This window comes from Anomaloglossus baeobatrachus, chromosome 3 (genome assembly GCF_048569485.1).
Source record: "Anomaloglossus baeobatrachus isolate aAnoBae1 chromosome 3, aAnoBae1.hap1, whole genome shotgun sequence".
NCBI lineage: Eukaryota > Metazoa > Chordata > Amphibia > Anura > Aromobatidae > Anomaloglossus > Anomaloglossus baeobatrachus.
Window position 1 is genome coordinate 19218191 of NC_134355.1, and position 17574 is coordinate 19235764.

Here is a 17574-nt window from a genome sequence, read left to right on the forward strand (position 1 = left end):
AAACCTATGCAACGGATGCGGCGAAAACACCGCATCCTTTGCATAAGTTTTTACATGCGTCCGGTCTGTTTTGTTCCGTTTGCGGCACACTACTGAGCATGCGCAGTGCAAGAAACCGCATGCGGCGGCCGGATGCGTTTTTTTCCGCATCGCGCCGCATCTGGCTTCCATAGGCATGCATTGAAAAAAATGCGATGCGTTTTTTTTTGCCGGAGCAAAAAACGTTGCAGGCAACGCTCCATCGGGCCGCGGCATCGGCTAAATCTGCCGCATGCGGCAAAAACCGGACCGAACGCAAGCCCATGCGGCACAATACGGCACTAATGTAAGTCTATGCAAAAAAACCCGCAACTGGCAGCAAAAAAAACGGTTGTGGTTTTTCTGCAGAGCGCCGTATTGTGCCGCAGAGCAAAAACCGGATGTGTGAAAGTAGCCTGAGTTTTCCAATTCTCTGCTTTCCCCCCACTTGGCAAATAACCTCTCACGGGTAATAATGTGCCATCGATGATGTCAGAAAGCTATTGTGGTCACATCCGCTATAATGTGATGTCACGAGAATAAACGTGCCCTTCAGAAGAAAGCATGGCACTCAGAATGTCTCCCCCAACAATTTCACAGCTGCTATTTTTTAGGCCTCATTTGCTGCTGTAAAAATACAGAAGTAACATATCCTAATGATGTTGTGATAATGGCTCTTTAGACCTGAGCAAGGCAGCTGTAATACGGGCGCTAAAACTTGTCTGCTTAGTGGGCGCCTGAATCAGACCTTTGATGACTGTGGGAGCCATACAGGCTTGTCCAGATTTCATGCAGACGGCTCTGTCGCCCTCAATCATTTATTTGTGGACTGCAGAAGAATCACTGATTCGTACTAAGGAACCAGCAATTTGTAGGCAGGGAAAAAACAAGAAATAGTAAGAGATGGAATCTAATAAATGAGGCTCACCTGTATTTGGGTTATCTAGCAAAAACCCAAAAATGTAGGTCATTCATAGTAGTAGGGTGGTGTGTAAAGTGCTCAGGTGATTGACTCGTGGGGTACAAGCTTTAGTGGTAAGCACATGGAAAGAAAGACCGGCGTTCTTACATCGAGTCATTACTATTAGACTTTATTTTCTGTAGGCTCTGCCTTTCTGAACGTTGGTACAGTGATGGCTCCACCTGTCACAACACAGGTGTTCAGATGCCACGGGGGCTAGTGCACGTGGTTGAAGGAGACTTTTAATTACCAGAAAAGGTTTTTCCATGTTACTTAGATAGAGATAATGTTTCTTAGGGTATGTGTTGCGCCCCTAGGCTTCAGGCGCCACAGGGTATTACACCACTTTTCAGGGGTAATATCTATCCCGGGTTAGAAGGAGGTTAACCTGTCGGTGCCTTCACAAAACACACACACACAACAGCAGGTGCTTACTCACAGGGTGTTGGACTAGGGCAGACATCACGAAGTATGGGACTTCCCCGGTCGCTAGGACAACCACTGGGGTGGGCACCACATGGGGTAGAAGTAGGCGCAACCATCACACTTGAGACAGAACCTTCCTGGGCAGAGCTTGGGGTAACACCTAGTGTGGCGCCCTGGACTAGCCAAGTCGTCACAGGTACTACAACACAACACCCCCACCCCGAGATAGGCACATCAGTCAGACACAAATCCTTGTTGCCTCCCTCCAGGGGCTGATGTCCACACCAGGTGGGGTGGAGCCAGGCGGTTGGCCCCACCCACTGAGGAGTTCACAGTCCTGGAGGCGGGAAAAGGAAGCCAGTTGAGATCTGAGTAGGAGTCAGGAGAGGAGTGAAGTGGTAGTAGAGGAGCAAACTGACTGTGTCCGGGTACGTGGCCCGGGCACCAAGAGCAAGGTTGGCAGACGGTGGTGGCCGTCTGCAGGAGAGGCAGATCAACGCGGAACCGTAGGACCAGGGATGGGCGGTGGCCCGCCGGTACCGAACCGGGGAGCGAAGTGAAGCCAGCACAAACCGGCAGGGCCTGCGAACCCCGACCAGGCTTGGAGTCGCCGTTAAACAGGTCAGATCCCTAAGTGACCGGAACCCCAGGGGTTTCCAAACAGCCAAGACCTGATTGAAGGCAACCGTCCAAACAGCAGAAGGGAAATACAGCTACCGCCACAGCTAGAGTTCCCAGGGCCAGAGCCTGCGGGCAAAAGGGCTCCTCCGGCGCATATCCACGCTGGGGAGCGGGTTACTGGTGGGAAGCCATCAGGACCGAAGATACCCAAAAGGTGCAGGGAAAGGCAGCCACCACCAACCGTCCGGGAGAAACCACAGCAGCCGGCTGCGGGACCCGTCCATCCAGCCGTTTGTTTTACCAGACACTTGCATCCATTTGTGGCTGAGTGAGTACTACCGTGCCGTCCGGCACCGCGCTGCGCAGTCCAACCGCCCCTGCACCTTGCCAACCCTGCCTCCCCGTCACCTCACTGGGCCCCGGGACCACCAACCCCTACCCACGGAGGGGGAAATAACATCCCAGCTGCTCCCTGCCATCGCTCCCGGGATCCCCATCAACAGCAGCGGTGGTGTACAACCTCACCACAACCCGTGGGTAGCTTCACGGACCAAATCCCCAAACCAAACTACTCCCCTTTCACTCACGGGCGAGGAGCGCCGCTCGAGTCCCCGGATCCGGCCCAACGCTCGAGCCACCGAGCAGCAGCAGCGCCGGACCCGAGCGTGGTGAGCGCAGCGCCCTCCCCGTCCACGACAACTTGGCGTCACGAACAGGATATTACCGTTCTACCGGCTGGTAGAAGTGCGCCTTGTGTCCCGCCGGCGGTAGCCGGCCGAAAAATTTCAGAAGCCGCCATCTTGGGCGCGAAGATTTCCCGCTTGAGCGTCTTCTCGAGCAGTGGAGGCGCGAAAGCCGAAGCTCCGCCCCTGAAGAGGAGGTGCTGAAAAAAGACCAAGGGGGGACGGATGGCGTCCGGCCGCATGTAAACCACGGCTATAAAAGCAGGGACGCCAGGACTCTGCGGCTATATTTTGGTTCCTGGAAGATACCGCTGCCAACATGTCCACCCCGTCCGGCCACGCAGAGATCCCGGGGCCGGTGCCCGGAACAGTGGCATGGCTCAGGGCCCGAACGGCGGGGATTTGTCAGCGCTACCGGAGTCAGATATGTCTTCTGATGGAGCAGTGGACCGCGGAGGTGGTGGAGTTGGCTGCGGTCGCCCGGGTGTACGGGATGGAGGCCATGATGGAGGAGCTGGTGAGTGACCCACGCCCCTGTGTCCTTGAGGGACTGGCCGCTGTGGCTGAGGGACCCGGTCTGCCCCCGGCCCCCATACTGCCTCCGTCTTCCCTGCCCGCGTGCCCCGCCGCTGCTGGTTCATCTGGCTTGCGGCCCCCTGAATCGGCAGCAGAAAGAGTGGCGAGCCCGGAGACTGCGGCAGCTGGCGGCAACCCGCCTGGCGCAGGAACGGATGATAGTGACTCCGGGCCTGACACAGAGCCTGTCTCGGAGGAGAAGGGAGTCGGCGCCTTGTATGATATGGAGGCCACTTACATCCCACGGAGCGGGAATAATGGATATCGGGCGGCCCTTCCCCGCCGCGCCTGCCGTGCGCTGGAGGGGCAGGTACCCGTGTTTCTTCACCTGGGGCCAGGTGAGGAGGATGAGAGTGAGCAGTGAAGGCAGCGGTCCCTCCGTTGCACCGTTGTCCCCGTTGGGACCACCAGTACCGTTAACTGAGTAAATGAATAATGACTGTGAATCAACCGAAGATGTTACCTGATTGTCGATTGTGATTGACACGGCCGTTGCCGGCAAGTAGTCCCCGTAGGGACCCTTTGTTACCGTGCATAAGAAACTGCTTATGGACATGCCTGAGAACTAGCAGGGCAACCACAAACTAGTGGAAATGTAAATATGTTGGCATGTTTCCGTTGCCGCCTCCGGAGAGGCAGATTGGAGGAAGGGCCCGCAGCAGAGTAGGCTGGGGCCCTGCCACCACCTGGACCGGTGGCCATCCTCCGGGGGTCAGCGGTCCCCCTGGACGTGGGGTCCCCTGAAGTGACCGTAGGGTGCGAAACACCGTACCCGTTCCCACTCAGGCAGCCTGGATCTGGACTGGGGTCAAGGGGTGCTGCCCACTTCTTAGGGGCAGCATCAGGGCCAGGTTGTTTGGGTGGGAGAGTGGAAGCCGACCGTTTTAATAAAAATGTCTACCATTTGAAACGTTAAAGTACCGTGCCTCCCGTTAAGGGAAGATTCATAAAAAGAATGCTTTGTTGAATGTTTTCACACATGTTTTTATATTTTTGCAGTTTTGAAAAAAAAAAAACAAAAACGGTGATGGACGGGCAGCCCGCGGACGGTCTACATTTAACCAAGGGGGAATGTGGCGCCCTGGACTAGCCAGGTCGTCACAGGTACTACAACACAACGCCCCCACCCCGAGATAGGCACATCAGTCAGACACAAATCCTTGTTGCCTCCCTCCAGGGGCTGATGTCCACACCAGGTGGGGTGGAGCCAGGCGGTTGGCCCCACCCACTGAGGAGTTCACAGTCCTGGAGGCGGGAAAAGGAAGCCAGTTGAGATCTGAGTAGGAGTCAGGAGAGGAGTGAAGTGGTAGTAGAGGAGCAAACTGACTGTGTCCGGGTACGTGGCCCGGGCACCAAGAGCAAGGTTGGCAGACGGTGGTGGCCGTCTGCAGGAGAGGCAGATCAACGCGTAACCGTAGGACCGGGGACGGGCGGTGGCCTGCCGGTACCGAACCGGGGAGCGAAGTGAAGCCAGCACAAATCGGCAGGGCCTGCGGACCCCGACCAGGCTTGGAGTCGCCGTTAAACAGGTCAAATCCGTTAGTGACCGGAACCCCAGGGGTTTCCAAACAGCCAAGACCCGATTGAAGGCAACCGTCCAAACAACAGAAGGGAAATACAGCTACCGCCACAGCTAGAGTTCCCAGGGCCAGAGCCTGTGGGCAAAAGGGCTCCTCCGGCGCATATCCACGCTGGGGAGCGGGTTACTGGTGGGAAGCCATCGGGACCGAAGATACCCAAAAGGTGCAGGGAAAGGCAGCCATCACCAACCGTCCGGGAGAAACCACAGCAGCCGGCTGCAGGACCCGTCCATCCAGCCGTTTGTTTTACCAGAGACTTGCATCCATTTGTGGCTGAGTGAGTACTACCGTGCCGTCCGGCACCACGCTGCGCAGTCCAAGCGCCCCTGCACCTTGCCAACCCTGCCTCCCCGTCATCTCACCGGGCCCCGGGACCACCAACCCCTACCCATGGAGGGGGAAACAACATCCCAGCTACTCCCTGCCATCGCTCCCGGGATCCCCATCAACAGTAGCGGTGGTGTACAACCTCACCACAACCCGTGGGTGGCGTCATGGACCAAATGCCCAAACCAAACTACTCCCCTTTCACTCACGGGCGAGGAGCGCCGCTCAAGTCCCCGGATCCGGCCCAACGCTCGAGCCACCGAGCAGCAGCAGCGCCGGACCCGAGCGTGGTGAGCGCAGCGCCCTCCCCGCCCGCGACACTAGCACTGACAACAGGACTTAGTGTTTCTCTCTCTTCGTGGGCCCGCGGCTTGGAGCTGGAGGCTCTGCCCGGATTCCGGAAAGCAACCAAGGGACACTTCACTAAAAGACTTTCACGGGCACCAGTGGTGACCGCCGATGGATCCGGGATCGGCTGGAGCCCATCAAGGCAGAGAGCGGTACTCTGGGGCAGCACCTGAAATACTTGTGAGTAAAAGACCTGAAACCGCAGCCCCTGTCTCTGCCTCTCCTTTACCGGCGCCAGCACCCAGCGATGCGGCGCCAACGGGGACTACCACCACCCCTGTCCGACCTCCATCATCCTCCCCAGGGTAATCCAGCTCCGCCTGTGGGGAGCGACACAATTCCGGGTGTGACCCTCACCATCAGCCCTGGAGAGCAGGACCTGCAGCGGCGGCCCATCCCTGGTCGCATACCACAGGTGGCGTCACGACCTTCTTTCCTAACCGTCACTACCACCTCCATCCTACCTCCCTACCACACGCCAACCCTCCTTCCTTTACGCCTCAGGGCAACGGAACCGGGCCAGGTCACCCCGTGACGACGCAAAGGATCTGCCTCACCGGCCCGGCAACAAGTAGGTTAAAACACCTGCCCCGTGGGGCGCTACATATGTGCCCACGATCAGTAATAGCAGCGTTTTGGACGAAGTGTGTCCTGATCGTGTGCACCCACCCTCAGGGTAGTTTTAAATGCTACAGATTTGATATAATAATTAGTGTACATAGAGCAGATATAACATCATCCACATTTATTGAATAAATTGTCCAGTTGAAGAAATTTCTGTGACAAATGTGATGTTTGTGAAGTTCAGAAACGTCAAATACGCTGCAGAGTTTCCATATGGATTTGTATGCAGAATATCTGTAGTATATTACAGGACCAGCATTGTGTAAGATTTTGCAAAATGTCATCCACACCTAGTGTAAATTAACCTGCTGTACGGGTTTTGAGTGCGAATTTCACCTTTTTCATCTCAAAACTGCAGTGGAAAATTTGTGCATGTGAACACAGCCTTAGAGTATGCATTAGGGCAGAGTCACACGATCGTATGGCATTAGATGGGAGAGCGTTGGATGCGATATGCTAATGACTCTCGGCTCCAGCTCTGCTACAAGCATGAGCCAAGTGTCATGCTACTGTGATCTGATCCTGTGATCGCATCACAGCTGTGGAGGAGAGGGAGGGATTAATCTCTCCATCTCCTCCATTGTCAGCCTGTGCATATATAGCACTAGGACGACATCCGAGTGCAGTCCAATGTTTCACTCGCACCCATAGACTTGTATGGGTGCGAGTGATCCGAGACTTGCAGACAATCGCAGTATGCTGCGATTATTTCCCTTAGGCTGGAGTCACACTTGCAATTAACTCGCACGAGTGCAATGCGAGAAAATCTCCCATTGCACTCGGACCAATGTTAGTCAATGAGGCAGCTCCGATCTGCTATTTTTTTTTCTCAGTCCAAATCGGACTGAGAAAAAAATCTCAGCATGCTGCGTTTTGGTGAGTTTCACGCGCGAGTCACTCTAATGAAAGTCTATGTGTGCGTGAAAAAAAACGGATGTCACACGGACGGCACATACACCTTCCTAGTGACAGGCATTTTTCTAAATACATTTATCGCATGTTGCAGAAAACACTGGAAATGAGTGAGGTCTGTTGATGTTGGTCAATCTCTATCTCTGTCAGTCGGTCTCTCTCTCTCTGTCTGTCTCACTCTCTCTCTGTCGGTCTCTCTGTCTCCCTGTCGGTCGGTCTCTCTCTCTCTCTCTCTGTCGGTCGGTCACGATCTCTGTCCCTCACTCTCTCTCTGTCGGTCTATCCCTCTTCCCCCCCTCTCTCATACTCACCGTTCCCCGATCACCGGAGCGGCACTGCACGGCTGTCACAAAGCTCCGGCGGCTTTTCCTCTTTTGAAAAAGCCGGCCGCTCATTATTCCATCACGTATTCACTGCTTTCCCCGCCCACCGGCGCCTATGATTGGTTGCAGTCAGACACTCCCCCACGTTGAGTGACATCTGTCTCACTGCAACCAATCAGAGCCACCGGTGGGCGTGTCTATATCGTGCAGTAAATTAAATAAATAAATAATTTAAAAAAAAAACGGCATGCGGTTCCCCCCAATTTTCATACCAGCCAGGGTAAAGCCATACGGCAGGAGGCTGGTATTGTCAGGATGGGGAGCTCCACGTTATGGGGAGCCCCCCAGCCTAACAATATCAGCCAGCAGCCGCCCGGAATTGCCGCATCCATTAGATGCGACAGTCCCGAGACTGTACCTGGCTCATCCCGAATTCCCCTGGTGCGGTGGCACTCAAGGTAATAAGGAGTTAATGGCAGCAGCCCATAGCTGCCACTAAGTCCTAGGTTAATCATGGCAGGCATCTCCCCGAGATACCTTCCATGATTAACCTGTAAGATAAAGAAAATAAAGACATACACCAAAAAATCCTTTATTTGAAAAAAAAGACAAAAAAATACCCTCTTTCACCACTTTATTAAACCCCCAAATACCCCTCCAGGTCCGGCGTAATCCAGAGGTCCCTCGACGCTTTCAGCTCTGCTACATCAGAAGCTGACAGGAGCGGTCACAGACCACGACCACTCTCTGTGAGCTCCTCTGAGTGACCGCAGTGAGACGCGCTATCAGCGATGACATCACTCAGGTTACCTGCGGCCACAGATCTCAGCGGGAGGACTTCAGCTGTGGCCGCGGGTAAGGCCTAAGCCACACGGGGAGAAAATCGGAGCGAGTGGAGTGCGATAAAACATCGCATTCCCCTCGGACCAATATTAGCCTGTGTGACAGCGCACATGAGCGATTATTTTCTCAGCCCTAATCGGACGGAGAAAACAATCGCAGCATGCTGCGATTGTAAGCTGAGACTCTTTCTCTCGCACCCATTCAAGTGAATGGGGCGAGAGAAAAATCGCACTGCACTCGCGGTACACAGGTGTACTGCCAGTGCAGTGCGAGAATGGCAATAGCCGGCTACGCAGGAGAGAGGGAGAGAAATCCCACCTTCCCCTCCTGAGTGCCAGCCCACCCCCCGCAGCTGAGGTCTGCTCGCACAAACGGACCTCAGTTGCAAGGACACACGCATGACACTCGGCTCTGCTGTACTGCCAGCACGAGCCGAGTCTCATGCAAGGGGATCGCAGTAGTCCCCTTGTGGCCCCAGCCTAACCTCAGTGACGGCACCGCTGATAGCGCAGATCACTTCAGTCACTCAGGGGATTTGCGGTGACCGGTGAGACCTTCACCGGTGAACAAAAATCAGGCCATGCCACACAGACAGAGCCGCGGTGTGAAGATGTAATTTACCCTCTCACTGTATATGCTGTGATACTATGTCATGATATGTATATTTCCCTGGTTGTATTAGTTGTAATTCATGTATTTTCTTGGGGGAGCTACTGGTCTCAATGTGTCTCTCTCATACAATTGTAGTCTTGGCATCTAATGTGATTATGTAAATAGCCTGTCCTCTTCTTTCCAGAGTTGTGTATCTAATCTGTAATTGCATTGGCCAGTGAAGGAATAGTGATTGTTCTTTACAGCAGGGGATCCCTTCATCTACTGTGGCTGGCAGACATATTGGAGCCCTGTGATGGACCAAACCATTGATGATAGGATGTGTGACCCCTACCCCCTGAACAAACATGGTGGGCTGGTCAAGCAGCACAGACAATGCATTTCCCTTTTGTAACTTCAGAGTGAGCTGAAACTTGAAGAGAGCAGGAGCCCCAGCCTGGGTGGCTGTGGACACGGACGGAGCTAGGCCTGTGTGGCGGCCCGTGGGATTGTGTGGAACTCTTTGGACTACTGTAAGGATGATTGCTTTGTTATCCGGTCCGAGGATTGTCGGGAAGGGCCCCCGAATCTGTTTTATGTGGACTAATCGTGTGCTGTTCCAGTGTTCTTGTGAATAAACCTGTTGGATCGTCCCTCGGCCTCGTCCATCCTTTGCTCTGTTGTACACTCCCGTCACAAACTGGTTGGCAGCGCTGGGATCAGAGCAGAAGGAATGGAGGACAATGGCTCAACATCAGGAACCAGCACTGCAGAGTACAAGACCTGGACTTTGGGGAGCCTGCAATCAAAGGCCCGTGAAGTAGGAGTTCGTTTCAAAGGACTCTCCAAGGAGCAGCTGATTGAGGCGCTAGAAGGAGTCTGTTCGCAAAATGACGTGGAGGAAGGATCCTCACAGCAAACGGAAGAAAGACGGCAGCCGGAGGTGAATACCCAAAAAAGTCAATGGGTTGTGTGGTACAAGGAGGAGATGGCACTGCTTGGAGATGAGGCCACCATAGAAGATAAGAGGGAGGCCATGCGTGGAGCTAAAGAGAAGGAGCGCAGGATGGAGGAGATGGCACTGCTGGATAAGGAGCTCGCTGTGGAAGCCGCGAGAGGTTCCAGACAGACTGTAACCCCAGCACCCATCATGAGGGAACTTCCCAGGGTGTCCCGCAAAGACTTTAAGCCGTTTAATGAGGCTGCAGGCGACATTGAGGGCTTCTTCCAGGACTTTGAGCATCAGTGTCGATTAATGGAAGTCCCGGACAGGGAGCGTGTCCGGCATCTGGTTGGGCTCCTAGAGGGGGGAGCTGCTGAAGCCTATAGAGCTATGGACCCTCGGTGGAACTGTGAGTATGCGGATATTAAACAGATAATAAATAAACTTTTTGACATATACACCACCATCATAAATATTACCAATTTCCATTCAATATATATTATATAGATGGTGCCTGCGCATATGAGGACCTTGGATAAATCGCATAACAACAACAACAACCAAAGAAAAAGGCGATCAGACATCCAATGCAATTAAAATATATATTTTTATTATTAGTGCAAGTGCATGGCATAGGAATAGACATATGAAGGGGGCATAAAACGGTGGTGTCAATCCATCATAATAATACTGACAGTGCTAATGACACTGCTGGTGGCAGGGAGTGCCTGGGGAACGCAGCAAACAATGGTGATGACCTCAATATTAAGTCCCCTGCATGGGGTATAACTCATGTATCAATGCTGATGGGCTCCACAGAGACACCCCACCAACCAGCGGCACAACAGATCTTTACCTATCACATGTATGTACATAACCCACCATGGACATAATAATGCACTCACCGGAGCCCCCCACCCGACGGACGTCAGTTTCGGCGGATGCCTGCGTCAGGGGTGGTGCCATACAGGGGAAATGTCGTGATTTAAAAAGAGACCCGGAGCCAATCATCAGCCGGTGACTAGGGATGACGCATGAGCGTCCATAGTGACAGAACACCACCGCTCCCGGCCGCGTCAGGAGGCGGCACCGCCCACCCGATCACGCGATAATCACATGACCGGGAGGACCGCCACGCCCCCAAGACACGACCAAGGAGCCGGGGGGACGCCACTACTAACGCACACACGCACATCACCGCCACCAAAATTTAAAGCTATTGTGATACACATATCCATGGATTCTCCAGCAATAGTGCCAGCACCGGTAATCCGCGATCCTGCGCAAGCGTCCACAGTAACGGAACCACCCGTCCCCAGCCACGTCAGGAGACCAGCACCGCCCACCCAGCCACGCGGACATCACATGACCGGGAGGACGACGCCGCCCCCAAGACATAGCCGGGAAGCCGGGAGCACGTCACTGCCAACACGCCTGCGCATCACGCCGACACCGGTACTTAGAAAAATTCAAAACAACAATGTCAGACACATGTGTGTTTCTAGTGGTGTTACTACTATGGATTTTCGCAGATATATATAATATTATATCATGCTGCCCTATGGCAGTAAAAATAAGGTAATCAACCCATTACCACAAATAGTACAGTGATTATCCTGGCAGTCAAATCCCCCCCATCCACCCAAGGGTAACAAAAGGGGTTACTGCCCCAGAATAACACACATGTAATCAATCATCGGCCTAATTGTCATAAAACATAGCAGACAGGCCATAGCCCATAATCGAAGATAGTGACAATTGGCGACGCATGCGCCCCCACAGCAACGGAGCCCCCGATCCCCCACCGCGTCAAGGGTTAGGTATCGCACCCCCGAACACGTATCACACATGTTCGGGAGGACGACACCACCCACAGAGATACGGAGAAAGATACGGGGACCACGCCACCAACGGGCCCGCATGCGTACATGTCACCACCCTGATAGCAATATACATATCCCCCATTCTTGTCATATAACAACAACACCAAATAGCATAATAACTTATATCAATGTTTTACAATATCAACAACACGGATAAAACATCCTATCCATATACATAGTCAAAAGATGTTGAAGAATAATGACAGAATTTGCCAATATAGAATATGGGGTGATGACTATATTACCAATTTAAATCAAAATAAATAGGCACAATATGTCTACATAGTTAAATGATAAGGTGAATCCTAAGGTATGTGAAGTAGTTTCCATCAACAACCAATCGTGGTGTGGCTTCATCGGGAAAGACAACTATATTAAAAAATAAAAATAGAAATAATTAAAATCAAGAACATTCGTATTGCATAGCAAGTGATCATAAAAACGCAGCAAAACCAATATTCTCGTTTAAACCAAGAGGATGTAAGGTTTTTAATGTCCAGATCCATCTGGCTTCAAGACGTGCTAAATCAGTACTAACTCTCCGACCCCGAATGTTAGTTTCAATGGAATCAATGCCGCGAAATTTCAGCAATGTCCCATTGCATTGATGACACAGCTTAAAATGTCTCGGTAATGTTTTTAAACACGAGACATCTGCTTCGTCAATAGCGGCGTTGATTCCATTGACATGTTCTCTGACCCGAAGTTTTAGAGGGCGTGTAGTTAACCCCACATATATTTTGGGGCAAGGACATACAGCATAATAAATCACTGCACTGGTAGTGCAAGTGATAGATTTCTTTATTTGATAAGTCATTGTCCCTGCTGAATTCATGAAGCTATCACAGCGTTCCATATTCATGCATGCTACACATTGACCACAAGGTCTGGAACCACCTTTACGCTTATTCGTATTTAAGAAAGATGGAATTGTATCTGCCACCTCATAATGACTGGATACCAAAATATCTCTTAGGTTCCTGGACCTACGTATTGAAATAAGTGGTCTCTGTGGTAGAACTCGGGATAAAATTGGATCCGTCATTAGGATCGGCCATGCTTTCTCTAAACATTTCCTCATTTGGGGGAATCTAGAGTGATAATTAGTCACGAAACGTAACGGCTCCAGACCTGGAGTTTTCTTAGAAGTATAAAGCAGGGTATCCCTAGACGCATGCTTAGCCCTGTTATAGGCCCGCTTGATAGCCCGATTACTATATCCCCGCTCTCGGAATCTAGCTTTTAATTCTTCAGCACGATGTTCAAACTCTGAATCGACGGAACAGACCCTACGTAATCGCAGGAACTGTCCCGTCGGAACCGAGTTAATCATGTATTGAGGATGTGCCGAAGACGCGTGCAGCAGCATGTTGGAAGAAGTGGCCTTCCTGAATATATCAGTTTGTAACACATTCTGTCCATCCCTTTTGACTGAGACATCCAAAAAGTCCACAGAGCTCCTGTCATGATGGTACGTAATCTTGATGTTTTTATCATTGTTATTGAGTGTCAACATGAATTTTTCCAATAAACACTCCGTACCCTGCCAGATCAAGAATATGTCGTCGATGTACCGCGTCCATAAAAGGACGCGGCCCATCGACGACTCAAGATCCGGCAGGGAGAGGTCCCTCTCCCACAGCCCCAGGAACAGGTTGGCATAGGAGGGGGCAAAAGATGCCCCCATCGCTGTTCCCTGGAGCTGTAGATAGAAGGACCCCTTGAACACAAAATAATTATGAGTTAAGGAAAACTCCAAGAGTTCCATAACTAATGAGATGAAGGCTGTGGGCAAATTGGAGGTACTCAGAAAAAAGTAGACTGCTGCAAGACCATCCATATGGCGAATGCTCGTATATAGAGACTCAACGTCTCCTGTAACCATCCATGTGTCCTCTTCAATGTATAATCCGTCCATTTTTCTCAGGAAGTCACCTGTATCCTTAATAAAGGAGGGTAATCCCTCCACAAATGGATGAAGAACTGACTCGATCCACTTATTAGTGTGTTCCAAGAAATTACCCCTGCCTGACACAATAGGTCTACCCGGTGGATTTAACATATTCTTGTGGACCTTGGGCAGTAAGTACATACGTGAGTTATACCCCATGCAGGGGACTTAATATTGAGGTCATCACCATTGTTTGCTGCGTTCCCCAGGCACTCCCTGCCACCAGCAGTGTCATTAGCACTGTCAGTATTATTATGATGGATTGACACCACCGTTTTATGCCCCCTTCATATGTCTATTCCTATGCCATGCACTTGCACTAATAATAAAAATATATATTTTAATTGCATTGGATATTAAACAGACTATTCTAGAACATTATGCTGTGACCCCAGACACTTACAGGACTCAGTTCCGTGCTTTAGCCTGTGATGGGGAAGTGTCTTTTAAGATATATGCTCATAGACTCAAACAAATATGTAATCGCTGGCTGGAGGCAGAGGAGGCCTTATCTTGGGAGACCTTCCTGCAGGTCATCCTAAAAGAACAATTCTTTGCCCAGTGCCCCGCTGAGATCCGGGAATGGGTGCGTGAGAGAAAACCAGCGACAGTGGAGGAAGCTGCTGCTCTCGCTGATGAGGCTCTCACCATCAAGCCTCAGTGGAGGGTTCTGTTGGAGGATGGAGAGACGCCTAACAGCTCCACAACACCGGATGCCCCCAGTTATTCTGTCCCCATTGTTCCCCGTTCCTCTAAGCCACCACATGTTGATACCCGTGTTAATGTGCCTCCAGTTGCTTCTACTGCACTTTCTGGAATACGCCGGGGAGAGGAAGTAACAGAGCGCAGGTGTTATGTTTGTAGGCATCCCGGGCATTTGCAGGCCTCATGCCCAGCCAGGCCATGGAGGAATCATCCTCAAACCCCTACAGCACCTTCAGGTGGGAGCCGGCCTCCAAGTTCCCCTACCCCTTACCCAAGAGGACGCCTTGGATGGAGGGAGACCCAGCTCAGATGCTATCAATGTGGACAGCCAGGGCATCGGCAAGTCTCCTGCCCAGCTGTTCAAATGAGGACTGATCCTGCACCCAATCGGATTGTTAATTATTTACAGCCCAGTGCCATGGAGGAAGATGTGGCACCGTTATGTGAGGACTGGCCTAGTGACTCAGCCCCCCATGTTGCACCACCAGGAGTTTACGGGGTGCGACCCGCAGTTATGACGACTTCTGCTCATCGAGGTAAGCACTTGCAGGAGGTTGTGCTGGATGGACAGAGACTTGTTGGATTTTGTGACTCGGGTGCTTTCCTCACACTGGCTGATTCCCGAGTGGTTCGGCCTGAGGCAATCCATAGAGGACCTGGGATTGTCATTGAACTGGCTGGTGGACAATGGAGGACTATTCCCACAGCCACTGTGGATCTGAACTTTGGTTTTGGGGTCAGGCGATGTGTGGTTGGGGTGATGGGTGGTCTGCCTGCAGCTGTTCTCCTGGGCAATGATGTGGGAGAGCTACGATGCCAATTCGTGGCTGCATGAAGCCACATGTAAGTAACGCTCTGCCTGTGTGTACTTAACCAGTGACCTGTAGAGGTGCCTAGTACGTACACAAGTTGGGAGGGGGAGGGATTGTGAAGATGTAATTTACCCTCTCACTGTATATGCTGTGATACTATGTCATGATATGTATATTTCCCTGGTTGTATTAGTTGTAATTCATGTATTTTCTTGGGGGAGCTACTGGTCTCAATGTGTCTCTCTCATACAATTGTAGTCTTGGCATCTAATGTGATTATGTAAATAGCCTGTCCTCTTCTTTCCAGAGTTGTGTATCTAATCTGTAATTGCATTGGCCAGTGAAGGAATAGTGATTGTTCTTTACAGCAGGGGATCCCTTCATCTACTGTGGCTGGCAGACATATTGGAGCCCTGTGATGGACCAAACCATTGATGATAGGATGTGTGACCCCTACCCCCTGAACAAACATGGTGGGCTGGTCAAGCAGCACAGACAATGCATTTCCCTTTTGTAACTTCAGAGTGAGCTGAAACTTGAAGAGAGCAGGAGCCCCAGCCTGGGTGGCTGTGGCCACGGACGGAGCTAGGCCTGTGTGGCGGCCCGTGGGATTGTGTGGAACTCTTTGGACTACTGTACGGACGATTGCTTTGTTATCCGGTCCGAGGATTGTTGGGAAGGGCCCCCGAATCTGTTTTATGTGGACTAATCGTGTGCTGTTCCTGTATTCCTGTTAATAAACCTGTTGGATCGTTCCTCGGCCTCGTCCATCCTTTGCTCTGATGTACACCCCGTCACACGCGGGATGACAATGAAGTCGGGTGAAGTTCATCTGACTTCATTCTGATCCCGCGGCTCTGTCTGTGTCTGCTGTCAGTGGTCATTCAGCTCTACTACATGGCTCTGTCTGTGTCTGCTGTCAGCGGCTATTCAGCTCTGCTACATGGCTCTGTCTGTGTCTGCTGTCAGCGGTCATTCAGCTCTGCTACATGGCTCTGTCTGTGTCTGCTGTCAGCGGTCATTCAGCTCTGCTACATGGCTCTGTCTGTGTCTGCTGTCAGCGGCTATTCAGCTCTGCTACATGGCTCTGTCTGTGTCTGCTGTCAGCGGCTATTCAGCTCTGCTACATGGCTCTGTCTGTGTCTGCTGTCAGCGGCTATTTAGCTCTGCTACATGGCTCTGTCTGTGTCTGCTGTCAGCGGCCATTCAGCTCTGCTACATGGCTCTGTCTGTGTCTGCTGTCAGCGGTCATTCAGCTCTGCTACATGGCTCTGTCTGTGTCTGCTGTCAGCGGCTATTCAGCTCTGCTACATGGCTCTGTCTGTGTCTGCTGTCAGCGGTCATTCAGCTCTGCTACATGGCTCTGTCTGTGGCTGCTGTCAGCGGTCATTCAGCTCTGCTACATGGCTCTGTCTGTGTCTGCTGTCAGCGGTCATTCAGCTCTGCTACATGGCTCTGTCTGTGTCTGCTGTCAGCGGTCATTCAGCTCTGCTACATGGCTCTGTCTGTGTCTGCTGTCAGCGGTCATTCAGCTCTGCTACATGGCTCTGTCTGTGTCTGCTGTCAGCGACCATTCAGCTCTGCTACATGGCTCTGTCTGTGTCTGCTGTCAGCGGTCATTCAGCTCTGCTACATGGCTCTGTCTGTGTCTGCTGTCAGCGGCTATTCAGCTCTGCTACATGGCTCTGTCTGTGTCTGCTGTCAGCGGCTATTCAGCTCTGCTACATGGCTCTGTCTGTGGCTGCTGTCAGCGGCCATTCAGCTCTGCTACATGGCTCTGTCTGTGTCTGCTGTCAGCGGTCATTCAGCTCTGCTACATGGCTCTGTCTGTGTCTGCTGTCAGCGGCTATTCAGCTCTGCTACATGGCTCTGTCTGTGTCTGCTGTCAGCGGCTATTCAGCTCTGCTACATGGCTCTGTCTGTGTCTGCTGTCAGCGGCCATTCAGCTCTGCTACATGGCTCTGTCTGTGTCTGCTGTCAGCGGCTATTCAGCTCTGCTACATGGCTCTGTCTGTGTCTGCTGTCAGCGGTCATTCAGCTCTGCTACATGGCTCTGTCTGTGGCTGCTGTCAGCGGCCATTCAGCTCTGCTACATGGCTCTGTCTGTGTCTGCTGTCAGCGGTCATTCAGCTCTGCTACCTGGCTCTGTCTGTGTCTGCTGTCAGCGGTCATTCAGCTCTACTACATGGCTCTGTCTGTGTCTGCTGTCAGCGGCCATTCAGCTCTGCTACATGGCTCTGTCTGTGTCTGCTGTCAGCGGCCATTCAGCTCTGCTACATGGCTCTGTCTGTGTCTGCTGTCAGCAGCCATTCAGCTCTGCTACATGGCTCTGTCTGTGTCTGCTGTCAGCGGTCATTCAGCTCTGCTACATGGCTCTGTCTGTGTCTGCTGTCAGCGGTCATTCAGCTCTGCTACATGGCTCTGTCGGAGGCTGCTGTCAGCGGTCA

At 52.1% G+C, this 17574-nt stretch overlaps 1 protein-coding gene across 1 annotated transcript in view; it reads left to right on the forward strand.

The window, feature by feature from the left end:
* Positions 1–17574, forward strand: part of SPDYA (speedy/RINGO cell cycle regulator family member A) — a 91282-nt gene that overhangs the window by 6880 nt on the left and 66828 nt on the right. The gene's annotated exons all lie outside the window — the stretch shown is intronic.